Genomic DNA, 17,206 nt, shown 5'->3' on the forward strand with positions numbered 1-17,206 from the left:
GTGCTGAACCCACTCCTGAAGACCAAGTCCATGCCCCTCCAGACAAAGATCAATGTCTACACGGTGAACATCAGACCCACCCTGACGTGTGCCTCCCCAGCAGGGATGACCTGCCAGTTGTGACACTGTATGACTTTTCAGATAGTCCAGAACAAGGTTCTGTGGATAGCATCTGGAGCTCCACTCTTCAAAAGGACCGCTGACTTTCACAGAGAACGGGACCTCGAGATGATGGACGAACATCTAGCAGACCTGAGTAAGACCTTCTGCCAAGGACTGCATCAGAATGTGCTTTTGGATGCTACCCGTGGTCCATCACAGCGAAGACCCTGTCAAACCAGCCTTACTGTAACAAGTCCACAGAGATCATGAGGAAATCCGACCCATGACTACACACTCAACCCAAGAGGATGGAGTTATGAGGTTCAAGCTCCGGTATCCAAAAATGACTGTTGATGAAAAAAATCTGTCAGCAAAAAGAAGAAAGAAGTTGCACTCTTTTGCCCTGCACTTTTGCACTCCACTGTGCAAATAATGAAAATTTGGCAGCGGAGGAGCTGCCTATGTGTATGTCAACATGCACGTCTCTCCATTGTCACATTACTCATTTATATAAAATGAGCTCCACACTCCCCTCAGAGAAACACAAACCGGATGAATGAGGGAAACACCTAAGGGAGTCACGAGAAAGGGAGGACGACCTGACGTCACATATACACAACACATCCTTGGACAGAGCGATGACTATAGTGAACTGGAAACAACCCAACATATTCCATGCTTATTGAAGAGAACAACTTGGTGTATGGCGGTGCCTTAAAAAAGGCTCAACTGAGACATGTAATGCTTTTGCGTTCCTTTCAGATCTTGCATTGCTTATCATTTAGTTAAATGAGTTCACATGATATGCGTGTTAGTAGTTTTTGTTATATTGCAAGTACGTTTATGCAATAGATATGCACAGTATTTCGTGAGTGGTCTTGAAAGACAGAAAGGTTTTGTCAGTATAACTCTGCTTCATGTAATATGTTGATACTAAATTTCTTCAAATCCATAAGCCTGCATTCATGTTGCATGTCCCTGTATGTGTGACTGGTCTGTAGGCAACTCACGAGAACATTCCCGTTTTAATCTTTTGATTTTTAGTGCGCTCATTGGTTGTTGCACGCTGTTATTCAGATTGGAATGAAAAGGGTTGACTGGATTAACCACCAAAATTACAAACCACGCTTAAAACTAGGAATTTTTAACAACAATGGTAGGAATGTTATACAGAAATGGTTGAATAGAATGTAATATTCAAGGCCGAATGTCTTCTCTTTTATTTTATCATCAGTTATAATGCTAACAGGTAGCATTGCTCAAACATACCTCTTTGGAGGTTAACACGTATATCTCTTGAAGCAACAGCTGCGTGCTTGACCTTAAAATATCACTATAATTATACAATTACCTAATGTTCCTAACGGCAATGCGTTGCCCCTTTGGGCCTAGCTCCGTCCACATGCTTTCAGACAGTGTTACGAGGTGCTGTCAACTATGACGGCCATTGTTAGCTATGAATGTGTGATTATTTGCTGATTGCAATTATAGTTCTGTTTTCTCTTCGGACGATTCTGTCACATAATAACTAGCACATTCCTAAAAGTATTCAACTCTGTAATGCTGCAATGCTTCCAGAGACCCTGTTTAAAAATCCCTTGTTAAAATAGAGAGCCAGTTCTTGTCCTCAACAATAAGATCTGATAGTGCAACATAACTGTTTTATGAAAGCCTACTGTATAAGTTTGTCAACCTTCAAAAGATAAGATGTTTGGGAGAGACTGGAAACTGCCTCTTAACAGGACACCCAAATCAGGCTCCAAAAAATGTAGTACCGGGGATGCTGGGTATGGTAGCTGTGGTCAGGGCAGGACTTGGGGAGAGGGGTGCGAAGTGAGGTACCGGAAACACAGGGAACCAGGCAGTCGGATGGTGTACATTAATAAAGAAGGTTGCATGTCAACTGACTGGCATCTGCGTCTTCATTGAGCACGACGCTGGAAGTGTGAGCGAGTCCCCAGGAGCCCTGGCAGATGGTACACTGGTGACGAAGGGAGCAGCCTGCACTGCGAATATGCGCAGCGGCCCACATTGGGTTGCTGCTCTCGAACTGGGCACGGCTGTGATCAAGGACGTCCTGCATGCTGCAAGCCTATGCCTCCTGGGCTGAGCTGGGAAAGCGGACCGGCAGACCCAGCGCTGTGGTGGTTTCCTTCAGGTGACAGTGACCAGAGCTGTGACAGAGATTAAAAGAAAATAAGAAAAAGATACTGAAAATAGGGGACACACAGTTGAAGCGACTGTCCTGGTGGTACTCATGCCGATTGGTGGCAACCATTTTCGAGGGTACACTGACCTCCCTGAACAATCTGGTGTATGTGAGAAAACAGGGCTGGACGAACTGTTTTTTTTCCTCCTGCCTGCAACCTATGCGAGAACATTCAGAGCCCCTCATTTGCTTTAGAAAGCACATGCGCCAAACAAATTGACTTCTCAGACCTGTGCTATTCACCTAGAGTGATTCAGTCTACTTGAACATGTCTGATCCAGATATTCCATCCACTGTTCCTGTCATACCACAAGTGCAAATACAGCAGACAGTCCAAGAATCCCAGGCAGTGCAATTGTCTGGGGTGCTTGATGTTACCAACACCAGAAACATGGGGACCAGATGGGCCAGATGGATACGGGATATCGATCTCTATATAGGTGCCATGGGGCCCAGGGAAGAGAACAGACAACAATGCTTGCTGAAGCTAGCAGCGGACCCAGCTACCAGGGATATCATAGATGAACTGCTGGCTGACTCTATAGACACTATTCTAGACTTAAAGGCTGCGTTGGCCACTTATTTCATGCCACACATAAATGTGGACTATGAGAGACATATGTTTCACACTAAAAAACAGCAAACGGCTCAAACTATGGGCGCTTGTGTTATGAGACCTCCATCAAAGCTAAACAGTATGACTTTAATAATTATTCTAACACCGAGGCCCTGCGATCTCATATAATTGCAGGGTGTGAATGGCAGAGCTTCAGGAGGAAGCTACTGCAGAAATCCAGGACTCTAGATGATATTAATGCTGGTAAGAGCAGAAATAGTGGTGGAGTCACAGCTGGAAGCATTTGGCATTTGGTGTTTCGAAAAAAATTTGGGGCAGAAAGAACTCAAGGTGAGCCATTTTGCTACAGATGTGGTTACAAATTTCCCCATGATGGCACGTGTCCAGTGATACGTCAAAGATGATCGGCATGTGGGGGGGAAACAACTTCAAGGCGATGTGTCGGATGGTTAGAAGCCTAGAAAAAAGAGACGATGACAACAGCAGCATGACCAGGCCTAGAGAGAAAGCACCAACCACGGCCTCAGAGTCATACCAGATTGCAGCCAAAATGCATGGAAAAAACAGCGAACAGGGGTCAGTGAGAGAGTGGGTCAGAGACGACAAGCTTGAAAAGGATCAGAGAGAGGTCAGACAAATGAGGGATCAGAGACGATATCGGGTCTCATCCTCTCAACAGGAGAGATGGTCCAGATGAGATATTTGGTTGAGCAGTCACCGTCTGAAATGGAGGTGCGCTCCTCTGAAGGGGAACAAAGGTGGAAAGGATACTTATACGCATTAGGCAACAAACAAGCCATGGAACACAGCCCAGTGCTGCTCATGCACCTCAATGAATGGCAGACAGAATTTCTATTAGACACTGGTGCCACAGTGAATGTTATAAGTGAGCATGTATACCAAATTCTTCTACATACATCAAGCCTTCGCCAATCTGAAGTTCTGATGTGGACATTTACCCATATGGATCCAAATCCCCTTTGAAATGCATAGGACAATTTGAGGCAAGATGCAGATATAAGGTGCAAAAAAGCAGCATCCCAGTACATGTAATCCACATGACGATGGAATGCGGGTGCATTCTAAGTTTTAAAACCACTATTGATATGGGTTTAATCCATATTATGCTACAGGCTAAAGGTCAGAAAATACATTGACAGTGTGGAAAAGATTGACCAACTATTTCCAACACTTTTCAAAGACCTAGGCAAGTTACGCAACAGACAAATGAAACTTAACATTGATGACTATGTCTCGCCAGTGGCACAACATTAGAGAGGCATCCTGGTGAATATACAACGTCAGGTGGAGGAAGAACTTCATAAATTGCTAGAAAAGGAGATTATTGAACCAGTGATGGGCCCCACGCTGTGGGTGTCACCGATTGTGTTCGTTCCCGAAGAAAGGCTCTGAAACCATCAGATTATGCATGGATATGAGACGGCCTAATCAGGCCATGAAGAGGCAAAGGCACCTGGCCCCATGCATCACTGATATGGTGCATTGTCTAAAAGTCTTTTCCAAATTAGACCTGAACAAGGGCTATCACCAACTGGTCCTGAGTCCGAACAGCCACTACATCACCCAGTTTGTAACACAACTTGGGCTATATAGAAACAAGTGCCTACCTTTTGAGTCTTGTCTGCAGCGGAAATCTTCCAAGTAGAGATACACAATGTGATAAAGCACATTCCGAACTGCATCAGTTACAGTGATGACATTCTGGTGTTTGGCACAAATGTGTAAAAACATGACGACACGCTCTCCAGGGTGTGCATACCATTGGACTCAGCCAACCTCATGTTAAATCGAGAAAAGTGTGAGTTCCACAAAGGAACCCTCTGTTTCTTCAGGCACATGTTCTCTGAGAAAGACATGATCCCGGACCCTGAGAAGGTTGCGTCACTCAACAAGACACCACCTCCAACAAACGTCTCAGAACTTTGCTCTTTTCTGGGGTTGGCAAGTTATTGCACAAGATGCATCAAGGATTTTGCCACCGTCAGTGAACCATTGCGAGCTCTTACAAAACAGCAAGTACCTTTTCAGTGGTCGACCAAGTGACAAAAGGCGTTTACGGCCATTCATTACAGGATAGCAGAGGCTGAGAACATGGCATATTTTGCTGCCTAGAGAAGAAAAGAGCTGACAAAAGATGCAAGACTGGTGGGACTAGGCACCATCTTAGCCCAAAAGACACCGGACAACTCCCAACAGAGGTACATTGTTTCATATGCAAGCTGGAGCTTGTCAAAGACCGAACAAGCTTATTCACATGCTGAAAAAGAAAGCCTGGCCCTTGTCTGTGCATTTGAACACTTTTATTTATTTTACTTCGGGAAGCCATTTACAATAATAACTGATCATTAGGCACTATTGTTCTTGTATGGAAACCACCAGGAGAAGATGCCTCCTCGCATTGCTCAATGGGGCCTGAGGTTGCAAGACTATGCATTTAACATCATCCAGCAGACAGGGAATGGGGACAATCTGACCGATTTCCTATCCCGTCACCCGAGAGCGGAGAATGTGCCAGAACCATCAGTGTCTGATCGATACATTTGATACCTATTGAGACAAGCAATTCCACAAGGGGTGGATCCAGTGACGCTGACGCAGGAAGTGGAAAAACACTCAGCCATTCAAATAGTCATAAAGGGCCTACGGTGGGGGAGGTTGAGGCAAGCCTAAGAAAGGGGTCGACTCGAGGTGGCAGAAGTACTGAGAGAGGTCGGCAGCCTCCTGCAGGTGAAAGGGGATCTGGCCGTCTCTGATGAAAGCGTATGACTAAAAGGCAACAAGATGGTGGTGCCTGCATTGCTTAGGAAACGGGTGGCGGAATTGGCACATGAAGGACACCATGGGATTGTGTCGACTAAAATGATGTTGAGGCAGAAGATATGGTTCCCGTGACTGGACTCAATGGTCAAAGACCTACTAAAGGAGCGCCCCACATGTTGTTTGATTGCGCCCCTCAGACAACTCAAACCTTTGAGGATGACTGACCTCCCTGGTGGCTGTCAACTTCTTCAGACCAATCAAGGGGGGGGGGGGGGTAAGCACTAGCAGCCATGGATGAGTATTCACAGCTTCCCAAAGGTCAAATAGTATTGTCTACGTCAGCCCACCATGTCATCCCAGTGCTGGACTGTATTTTATGGCATATGGCATTCTGGGACAAGTGAAGTCAGACAATGGGCCCCCATTTACAAGCCAAGACTTCAAGACATTTGCAGAATATATTGGGTTCATCCCCAGAAAGATAACTCCATTATGGCCTCAGACCAACGGAACAGTCAAGCACTTTATGGCCAACTTGAGGAGAGCATTACAGATAACCCATGTAACAGGACAGCCATTTGAGCAGGTGTTGCATCCACTACAGAGAGACTAGGGGGGCGCTGTGGTGCCATGGACAAGTGAGGACGTGACTGACATTGGCTCTCTATCATCTGCAGACATCCTGCTTAAAATCCTGCCTTCCTGCCACACATTGAAAGGTGACTTAACTGGCACATCTGCATTGAACCAAAGAGCACTGCAATACCGCAACTCCCACAGACACTGACAGCCTGGGAACCCAACCGCCAGGTCTCATCCACCCCTGCACGTGCCTGCCGCCATCTTGCGGGAGGTCCTCTGCGATTGGGCTGGTGATGGAGCGATGAACCACAGTCCAATGGGGAACAGGGGACAGAGCTGGCCACATCTCTTCCACTGGCCGCAGCACTTGGCAACCCTGTAAGAACCGACCGACAGACACGACGGCAAGACTATGGCCTGAATTACTATGGTGTGCCCATGATGGCATGAGATGAGGAGTCGTGGTACAGATGGACCACTGATATCCCCTGAGGCAGGCCAGGCACGCGCACTGACCATGAGCAAACAGCAAGTCCACAACACAAGAAGGGCCAGCAACTCCGACCGTGGCGCCATGGAGGTGTAAAGCCTCACAGACCCAGCACACATTACTCCACAGCAGCGGACAGGACCAATGAGACACTGAGGAGGAAGAGCAGACAATAACATTTTGCCAGGTCTAACTGACATCATTGCACCGGCCGGCTCTATCAATCCGGTGCAGAAATGAGGCGAGACTGACAAGGACAGCATATTGACAAACTAACCCCCTCTATGCACCGCAACTGGCCCTTCTAACCACTGGACTCCAATGAAGCCAATAAAAGGAGGGTGTCCCCCAAGCTGAGATCCCTGACTGTGATACTTGTTCAGGGACCGAAACGGATCCATCAGTCTCAAATTAGAAGTGCCACAAAGGGGAAAAATGCACAGAGAAGAAATATCTGGAACGGCCCCCGGATGCCCGACTTGATACGACCGTCTCTCCCTCAGAGGCTGAGCAGAGGGAAGAGACTCTGGATCTACAGTGGATCTCCAGGGGAAAACCTGATCCACATATGGGAGCAAAAAAGTAAAAATAAGGGGCAACATGCTGTTAACTACTCCTGGGCCTGAGAAAGACGCAGCGTGCCTGCACTGAACAACAGAATTAAACCACAGCACTAGACACAGCACATATCTCTGCAAACTATCAAAATCATTCCACGACAGAACTGTTTAGTGTGCCGCTGACCACCAGAAATGCCCCGCAGACTATCAGCCCAAACTCCTTCCTCCACTCCTCGTACCTACAAAACTGATTACACCATGGTTAAGGACAAACCCCCAAAGAAATTTTCCAACCTGAGCAAGATGGATCAATTTGCGATGTGTCGGACCAGTGCCCGCACTAACCACAACCTGCAGGGTAGAGGGCTCAGGAAGAAGAAGCCCTATCATTGGGGGACGTGATGGCCACCATTGTCAACTCCTGCTCATCCATGGAAGAGACAATAGATGAGATAGGAGTGAAAGTATCACTCCTTCGGCATGACCTGAAGAAACTATCCTCGCCCACGGGAGAAACTGAGTGCTGCATCTCTGACACAGAGGACTCGATCAGGGTCATGGAACAACAAATTCAAAAGGTAAAACAACAGCTCAAAATAATGGAGAGTCCGATTGATGAAGGAGAGGGCAGATCTAGATGCAATAATGTCTGCATTCTGGGGCTTCCGGAGAAGGTGGAGGAACCGAACATGGAACTGTTCCTCAAACAATGGCTGGCTGACCTGTTCGCCCCTAAAAAATTATCAATTTATTTTTCTCCTTTTCTCCATTGAAAGAGCCCACCACATGCCATTGGGAAGACCTACCCCCGGAGCTTCACTATGCATGGTCATAGTCAAGCTGCTTAATTATAGAGACCGCAACGCACTGATCCAGATGGCTCATCAAAAAGGAACAAACACCTACAATGGATCCAGAATTGCTTTCTTCCCAGACTATACTACGGAAGTGCAACGTGCCAGACAATCCTATGACCCACTGAAGCATCCACTGCAAGCGCTGGACATCAAATAGGGGATGCTTTTTCGAGCTCAGCTGAAAATCTACTATCAGGAAACCACAATCCATTTCATGGACACTCGTGAGGTGTGGTCGTGGGCAGAGCAACACCTGGAAGGGGACTGGAGCACAGATGGATCTAAATCACGCAATAGACTCTCGACGCACCCCCAAGATCGCCGGCTACACCAGGGACAGAAACACAGGAATTGGTGCCCGCCATGATAACGGAGGACATCTGACCACTGAGAATTGAAGAAGGTATGTGACACTCTTGCCAGTGTAGACCTGGAGCTGACCTGATTGGCGCAATGAAACCTCTTCTGGATCGGCACTGGGTGGAACCACAGAGTTTCCAGATCTCTGTTGGGCTGTTCTATGGATCGGTACCAAACAACTCCAGACGGGGTCAGTAGGGGAAGGCCTTGTTAGAAAGGGTACTAGGCCAGAAGTAGAACATCTAAACAGAAGAATGTACCCTTGCTAATATTTATTTTCATATTTTTTCTTTAAAAGTTAATTATTATTTTTATGAGGTTTCCGAATTGCGGAAATCCTGAGGTGAGGTCAACCGCTGTTCTCATGTGTCCACCCAAGTAGTGAAATTGCTCTATGTTTCAAAGGACAAATATTACAATGATGCTTCCAGTGTTTGAGAAATAGGTAATAGATAACCAATATAATTTAAGAAGAACAAAAGACAATGGGCCTCATTACAACCCTGGCGTTAAGGGGTTAACGGCGCCGTAAAAGGCTGCAGCGCCGTTAAACCCTTAACGCCAGATTCACACTTTAACGCCTGCTTTTTGCAGGCGTTAAAGTCCAAGGCGCTAAGCGACCTTGGTGCTAATTACGGCACCGTAATTTACGGTGCCGTAATTAGCGCCTTCCCCATCCCCATTGAGCCCTATGGGGCAAAAATGAGAATGGGGAAGGGGCAATGATGAATGGGGATTTACCGCCCCGCCAACCTTGGAATGGGGCAGTAAATCCGCCATCCACCATGGCGGAATCCGGCATGGACCATGGTGCTAATAGCACCATGGTCCTACGCCAGAGTTGTAATGAGGCCCAATCACTTCCTACTTCCAAGAAGAAGGTCAAAATCATATATTTTTAGAAAAACACAACACATAACCGGAAATCAACAAGGTTATAATCTCAACCAAGGGTAGAACAAAATATAAGTACATCCACATGGTACATTGAGAAGACAAAGTTTTTTTGGGGAAAGATTACAGTATACATAGGTATTTTAACACAATTATATTCACAGAACAAAAACAGGAAACACAAAGAAAATTGGGTTTAGTTCATTTCATTTCACTAAAATGACTGAATCATAGAATAGAGTGCAACAAGGACATATGCATGATACTGGTTCAATAGATAGACAATATCATTGCCCAAACTGTGGATTCTGTTCAGTGGTAGTCCCTTTTTGCAATTGTTAATTTCAAGCAATTAATGCTGCAGGGTCTTTGATACAAGATATCTTTTTTATCCTTGCCAACGTGAGGTTTGATAGTTGGAACCGGAATATAAGTTCCAAAGGATCAGGGATATATGTGTTTGATTTAATTCCCTGTCTTCATCACGTTTCAGCGGTATTCTATTGCGATAGGTCCGCCTTCATCAGGGCTCCTAGTTGGGCACCCTGTGGAAAATATATGGATATCGAGTGAGTGGGGTGGATGTGGACAAGCGGGTGCCCCTTGTGTTTAGGGCATTAAACAAAAATATTGTAAACTCTTGGCACCGGTGGCCGGCTTACCTGCCGGTGCTTCAGATCCCAGAGGTTTGGGTGTAGGCCACACGGGGAGAAAATTAGGCGACAAGATCATGCGTCTGTGTGAACACTGAGAGCTCTCAGGTAAAATCACAGTTACATCTTGGTGATATCCTGCGCAGAGTTTAAAAATAAAAAAAAAGGGGAACAGAAGCTGTAGATGGGGTATCTTGGGCCCCAAGTTATGTGGTACTGGTAGGTAATGGTTGAGTAGCTACATGAGTAAAAGAGAATGTTAAAAAGTAGAGGGTAATGCTCTACCAATTTTAAGTACCTGATTGTAATGAAACAGCACCGCTTGGATAAAATTTCAACTCTGTCGGTGCTTGTGGAACGTGGTTATTCACAGTGGGCTGGCGACTGTTGCCTGTGTGGAAAAGGCAGAACAGAAGACCAGGGCTTATTTACTTGGAGAGTGTTGGGATGGTGGTTAAAAAATCCCGTGCGCCAGAACTGTAGCTTAATGTTATAGCTATTAGTGCCTTGATCCAGAAACAAGATAACGTGAAAAGGTGCTCTCAGACTGAGCGCGGTGCGTTTGGATGCCTGTTTGCATTCACAATTCCGTGTGCACGTGAGGGATGCAAAGGCAGTGCGGCGGCTGGCCTAAGTTGTTTAAACCCAGTCGTGTAAGTCGTGTGCCAAAAGAATGGGCTACGAGTGAAAATGACGAGTGGGGAGCGGGCCGGTTACATGGAGTAATGAAAACTGCATGCGAGGTAAAGACGTGCCTGGGGAAAAAGAAAAGAATCCCATCTCACGTTTACCTGCTTCACTGCTTTGCAGACCTGCTGCATGAGTCAGCAAACATCCGCTGGGAGAGGGAGAGGCTGGAGGCTTGTCTCGCCCATCCCGTCTGGTTCGAGGGTGTGTGCAGACTGTGTCTGCCTGCTCAAAATTGCCAGGGCCGTGATGATCATGCATGCGCTAAGCCGCGTAGTTGATCATTGTCATGGCAACCCAAGACGAAATTATTCGAGTATGCAGGGGGAGATGGTATCAGTCTCCAGCCTGCCTCGGTGTAAAGAAAATGTTGCTGTCAGCCTCATGTGGAGTCGTGGGCTGAGCAAAAGGACAAAGGAGAAATGCATGTCTCCGTGCATATTTTTTAGATGACAAAAACGAAGAGAAGCACGAGATCGGTTAGTCTCAAATTGTTGATTGAAACTTGTGTGCAGGGAGTCATCAAGTTAGGTAGTGTCATACTTGCTGAGTTATGGGCTGGCACGGATGGTGTCTTATCACGTGATGGCAAATGATTGAAGTATTGCCAGTAGTGAGGGATGTGGGGCAGGGGGGTTGGTTGGGCGCGGGGGGGGGAAATTGGAAGGAGTAAAAAAAGGGGGGGAAGGGTAGGAGTGGGGTGGATTGTTGATAAGTGTGGGTGTGGAGGGTCTAATCAATAGTGGTGGCCAGAGACGTTAAGCAGGCATACATAATAATTGTTATATTACTGGCTGAAAGATTTCATTGAGGCCATGGTGGTAGGTATTTAGTCGATGTATCCACCGGGACTCTTTCCTAAGGAGGCTTTGTTGGATGTCGGGGCTCCCCTTAATTTTATCAACCACCCACTAGAGGAGATTGTTTGGTGTGTGGTTTGCCTCCATGTAGTGTTCAACTAGGGGTGATGTAAGGTTCTTACACCTAATTCTAGATCGGTGTTCCGAGATCCTGATATTGACTGCTCTTGTGGTTTGACCTATGTACCGAAGCCCACAGGGGCATTCGATACAGTAAATCACGTTCTGGCTTTTACAGTTAGTGAGATCCCTCAAAATCCATTTGCGTTGTCCAATTTGGAAACTACTCATTTTCTTTGTGAATTGACAAGCCACGCATTTGCCACATGGGTGATGGCCCTGTAGTGGTCTTAATGTTTGTGTGGAGTTCTTGTTTGGATGGAATTGAGAGTGTACTAAGTGTTCCTTAATGTTTTTTGCTCTTTTATAGGCAAATCTGGGAATTGGTTCCTCTGGAAGGTTGAGGCGTGCTATGTGCCAATGTTTGCTGATGATCTTCTTTATTTGTGATGTATGGGTACCAAAGGTAACAACACAGGTGAGGCGATCTTCTTTGGTGTCTTGGGTGTCGCATTGTAACTCGAGAAGGGTTTATCTGTTACTGTTGCGTACCCTTTTCCTGGCTTGCTCAAGCTGTTTTTTAGGGTAACCTCTTACTTTTAGGCGGGTGGTCAGATTGTCTGCGTGGTGATTAAAGTCTTCATGTGTTCTGCAGTTTCTACGTATTCGAAGATACTGTCCATATGGAAGGTTGTCCTTAACGTGTGCAGGGTGGTTGCTGGCATAGTGCAGTAATGTGTTCCTGGATGTGGGTTTGCGATATAGATCACGTGTAAGTTTACCATTTTTTTGTTGAATGGACAGGTCCAGGAACTTAATTTCAGAAGCACTGCGCTCAATGGTGAATTGAATTTCAATATTACATGTGTTGAGCCAGGCCCAGAAGGACATTAGTTGGGGGGTGGTACCGGTCCATATGAAAATCATGTCATCTATGTAGCGGTACCAATGGCTAATCTGGGACTGCCATGTGTTAACGTTAGAGAATACAAAATCTTGTTCGAATTTGGCCATGAACAGGATTGCCAGGCTGGGAGCAAAAGCTGCGCCCATGGCGGTACCTTTTGTCTGTAGGTACAGTAAGTTGTCAAAAGTGAAAACGTTTTTCCGTAGTGCTATTGACATTAGCTCAAGGATAAAGTTGTTAGGGGTCCGGTCAGTTGGGAGCTCGGTGGTTAGCCATGCCCTAATGCATTCGATCGCTTCCTCCTGCGGTATACTTGTATAAAGGGACTTAATGTCCATAGTTACCAAAAGTTGTTTGGTGGGGTCAAAATCTATGCCCTCAAATATGGTAATGGTAATATGGTAATGGTGTGTGTAGTGTCCCTAAGATAGGTGGATGTATTTGTACTGATGGGTTGCTGGAAGAAATCAGTGAATTTGCAGAGTGGTTCAAGAATGGAGCCACAGCCCGAGACTATCGGGAGGCCTGGTGGATTAGCAGGATCCTTATGAATTTTTGGAAGTGCATAAAAACAGGGGGTTCTTCCTCGTGGTTTGATTAGAAATTCAAATTCAGATTCTTTTTTGGGGATCCAGTCGTGCTGTAAAGCGAAATTTACGGTTTCTGAGATCTCTTGACAGATTTCTCGTGTTGGATCTTTACGAAGGATAGTATAACTATCTGTATCATTGTGTAGTGCCAGCACCATATCTTTATACTGGTCAATGGTCATAATGACTAGGCCGCCACCTTTATCTGAGGGCTTAACGATGATGTTTTTATTTTATGTAGCGACGTCAAAGCCTGTTTTTCAGCTGAAGTCAAGTTGTGTTTGGTCTTAGGGACACTACACACACCATTACCATATTCATATCCATTACCATTACCATATTTGAGGCCATAGATTTTGACCCCACCAAACAACTTTTGGTAACTATGAACATTAAGTCCCTTTATACAAGTATACCGCAGGAGGAAGCGATCGAATGCATCAGGGCATGGCTAACCGCCGAGCTCCCAACTGACCGGACCCCTACCAACTTTATCCTTGAGCTAATGTCAATAGCACTACGGAAAACCTTTTTCACTTTTGACAACTTACTGTACCTACAGACAAAAGGTACCGGCATGGGCGCAGCTTTTGCTCCCAGCCTGGCAATCCTGTTCAGGGCCAAATTCGAACAAGATTTTGTATTCTCCAAAGTTAACACATGGCAGCCCCAGATTAGCCATTGGTACCGCTACATAGATGACGTGATTTTCATATGGACCGGTACCACCCCCCAACTAATGTCCTTCTGTGCCTGGCTCAACACATGTAATATTGACATTCAATTCACCATTGAGCACAGTGCTTCTGAAATTAAGTTCCTGGACCTGTCCATTCAACAAAAAAATTGTAAACTTACATGTGATCTATATCGCAAACCCACATCCAGGAACACATTACTGCACTATGCCAGCAACCACCCTGCACACGTTAAGGACAACCTTCCATATGGACAGTATCTTCGAATACGTAGAAACTGCACAACACTTGAAGACTTTAATCACCAGGCAGACAATCTGACCACCCGCCTAAAAGTAAGAGGTTACCCTAAAAAACAGCTTGAGCAAGCCAGGAAAAGGGCATGCAACAGTAACAGATAAACCCTTCTCGAGTTACAACGCGACACCCAAGACACCAAAGAAGATCGCCTCACCTGTGTTGTTAACTTTGGTACCCATACATCACAAATAAAGAAGATCATCAGCAAACATTGGCACATAGCACGCCTCAACCTTCCAGAGGAACCAATTCCCAGATTTGCCTATAAAAGAGCAAAAAACATTAAGGAACACTTAGTACACTCCCAATTCCAGCCAAACAAGAACCCCACACGAACATTAAGACCACTACAGGGCCATCACCCTTGTGCCGACAGCCAACAAGGCCTCCTTAGGAAAGAGTCCCAGTGGATACATCGACTAAATACCTACCACCATGGCCTCAATGAAATCTTTCAGCCAGTAATATAACAATTATGACGTATGCCTGCTTAACGTCTCTGGCCACCACTATTGATTAGACCCTCCACACCCACACTTATCAACAATCCACCCCACTCCTACCCTTTCCCCCCCTTTTTTCACTCCTTCCAATTCCCCCCCCCCCGCGCCCCACCAACCCCCCCGCCCCACATCCCTCACTACTGGCAATACTTCAATCATTTGCCATCGTGTGATAAGACACCACCCGTGGCAGCCCATTACTCAGCAAGTATGACACTACCTAACTTGATGACTCCCTGCACACAAGTTTCAATCAACAATTTGAGACTAACCGATCTCGTGCTTCTCTTCGTTTTTGTCATCTAAAAAATATGCACAGAGACATGTATTTCTCCTTTGTCCTTTTGCTCAGCCCACGACTCCACATGAGGCTGACAGCAACACTTTCTTTACACTGAGGCAGGCTGGAGACTGATACCATCTCCCCCTGCATACTCGAGTGATTTCGTCTCGGGTTGCCATGACAATGATCAACTACGCGGCTTAGCGCATGCATGATCATCACGGCCCCGGCAATTTTGAGCAGGCAGACACAGTCTGCAAACACCCTCGAACCAGACGGGATGGGCGAGATGATCCTCCAGCCTCTCCCTCTCCCAGCGGATGTTTGCTGACTCATGCAGCAGGTCTGCAAAGCAGTGAAACAGGTAAGCGTGAGATGGGATTCTTTTCTTTTTCCCCAGGCACGTCTTTACCTCGCATGCAGTTTTCATTACTCCATGTAACCGGCCCACTCCCCACTCGTCATTTTCACTCGTAGCCCATTCCTTTGGCACACGACTTACACGCCTGGGTTTAAACAACTTAGACCAGCCGCCGCACTGCCTTTGCATCCCTCACGTGCACACGGCATTGTGAATGCACACAGGCATCCAAACGCACCGCGCTCAGTCTGAGAGCACCTTTTCACTTTATCTTGTTCCTGGATCAAAGCACTAATAGCTATAACATTAAGGTACAGTTCTGGCGCACGGGGTTTTTTAACCATCATCCCAGCACTCTCCAAGTAAATAAGCCCTGGTCTTCTGTTCTGCCTTTTCCACACAGGCAACAGTCGCCAGCCCACTGTGAATAACCACGTTACACAAGCACCGACAGAGTTGAAATTTTATCCAAGCGGTGCTGTTTCATTACAATCAGGTACTTAAAATTGGTAGAGCATTACCCTCTACTTTTTAACATTCTCTTTTACTCATATAGCTACTCAGCCATTACCTACCAGTACCACATAACTTGGGGCCAAGATACCCCATCTACAGCTTCTGTTCCCCTTTTCTTTTATTTTAAAACTCTGCGCAGGATATCACCAAGATGTAACTGTGACTTTACCTGAGAGCTCTCAGTGTTCACACAGACGCATGATCTTGTCGCCTGATTTTCTCCCCGTGTGGCCTACACCTGAACCTCTGGGATCTGAAGCACCGGCAGGTAAGCCGGCCACCGGTGCCGAGAGTTTACAATATTTTTGTTTAATGCCCTAAATACAAGGGGCACCCGCTTGTCCACATCCACCCCACTCACTCGATATCCATATATTTTCCACAGGGTCCCCAACTAGGAGCCCTGATGAAGGCGGACCTATCGCAATAGAATACTACCGAAACGTGATGAAGACAGGGAATTAAATCAAACACATATATTCCTGATCCTTTGGAACTTATATTCCGGTTCCAACTATCAAACCTCACGTTGGCAAGGATAAAAAAGATATCTTGTATCAAAGACCCTGCAGCATTAATTGCTTGAAATTAACAATTGCAAAAAGGGACTACCACTGAACAGAATCCACAGTTTGGGCAATGATATCGTCTATCTATTGAACCAGTATCATGCATATGTCCTTTTTGCACTCTATTCTATGATTCAGTCATTTTAGTGGAATGAAATGAACTAAACCCAATTTTCTTTGTGTTTCCTGTTTTTGTTCTGTGAATATAATTATGTTAAAATACCTATGTATACTGTAATCTTTCCCCAAAAAAAACTTTGTCTTCTCAATATACCATGTGGATGTACTTATATTTTGTTCTACCCTTGGTTGAGATTATGACCTTGTTGATTTCCGGTTATGTGTTGTGTTTTTCTAAAAATATATGATTTTGACCTTCTTCTTGGAAGTAGGAAGTGATTGTCTTTTGCTCTTCCTAAATTATATTGGTTATCTATTACTTATTTCTCAAACATTGGAAGCATCATTGTAATATATGTCCTTTGAAACATAGAGCAATTTCATACTTGGGTGGACACATGAGAACAGCGGTTGACCTCACCTCAGGATTTCCGCAATTCGGAAACCTCATAAAAATAATAACTAACTTTTAAAGAAAAAATATGAAAATAAATATTAGCAAGGGTACATTCTTCTGTTTAGCTGTTCTATGGATCAGCACAACCCCACTTTTGACTTCATTATTATTTTCTTAGTTGGGACTGATCATGCCGGTGCATGTGGCTAATATGTTCTAAGTTTGTTGCCGATAAAGTACACATGGGCTTATCAGATCATGTTTGGGCAACAGATACTTTGGTTTGTGGT

Source organism: Ambystoma mexicanum, chromosome 2q (genome assembly GCF_040938575.1).
Source record: "Ambystoma mexicanum isolate Mex_15411 chromosome 2q, UKY_AmexF1_1, whole genome shotgun sequence".
Classification (NCBI taxonomy): Eukaryota; Metazoa; Chordata; class Amphibia; order Caudata; family Ambystomatidae; genus Ambystoma; species Ambystoma mexicanum.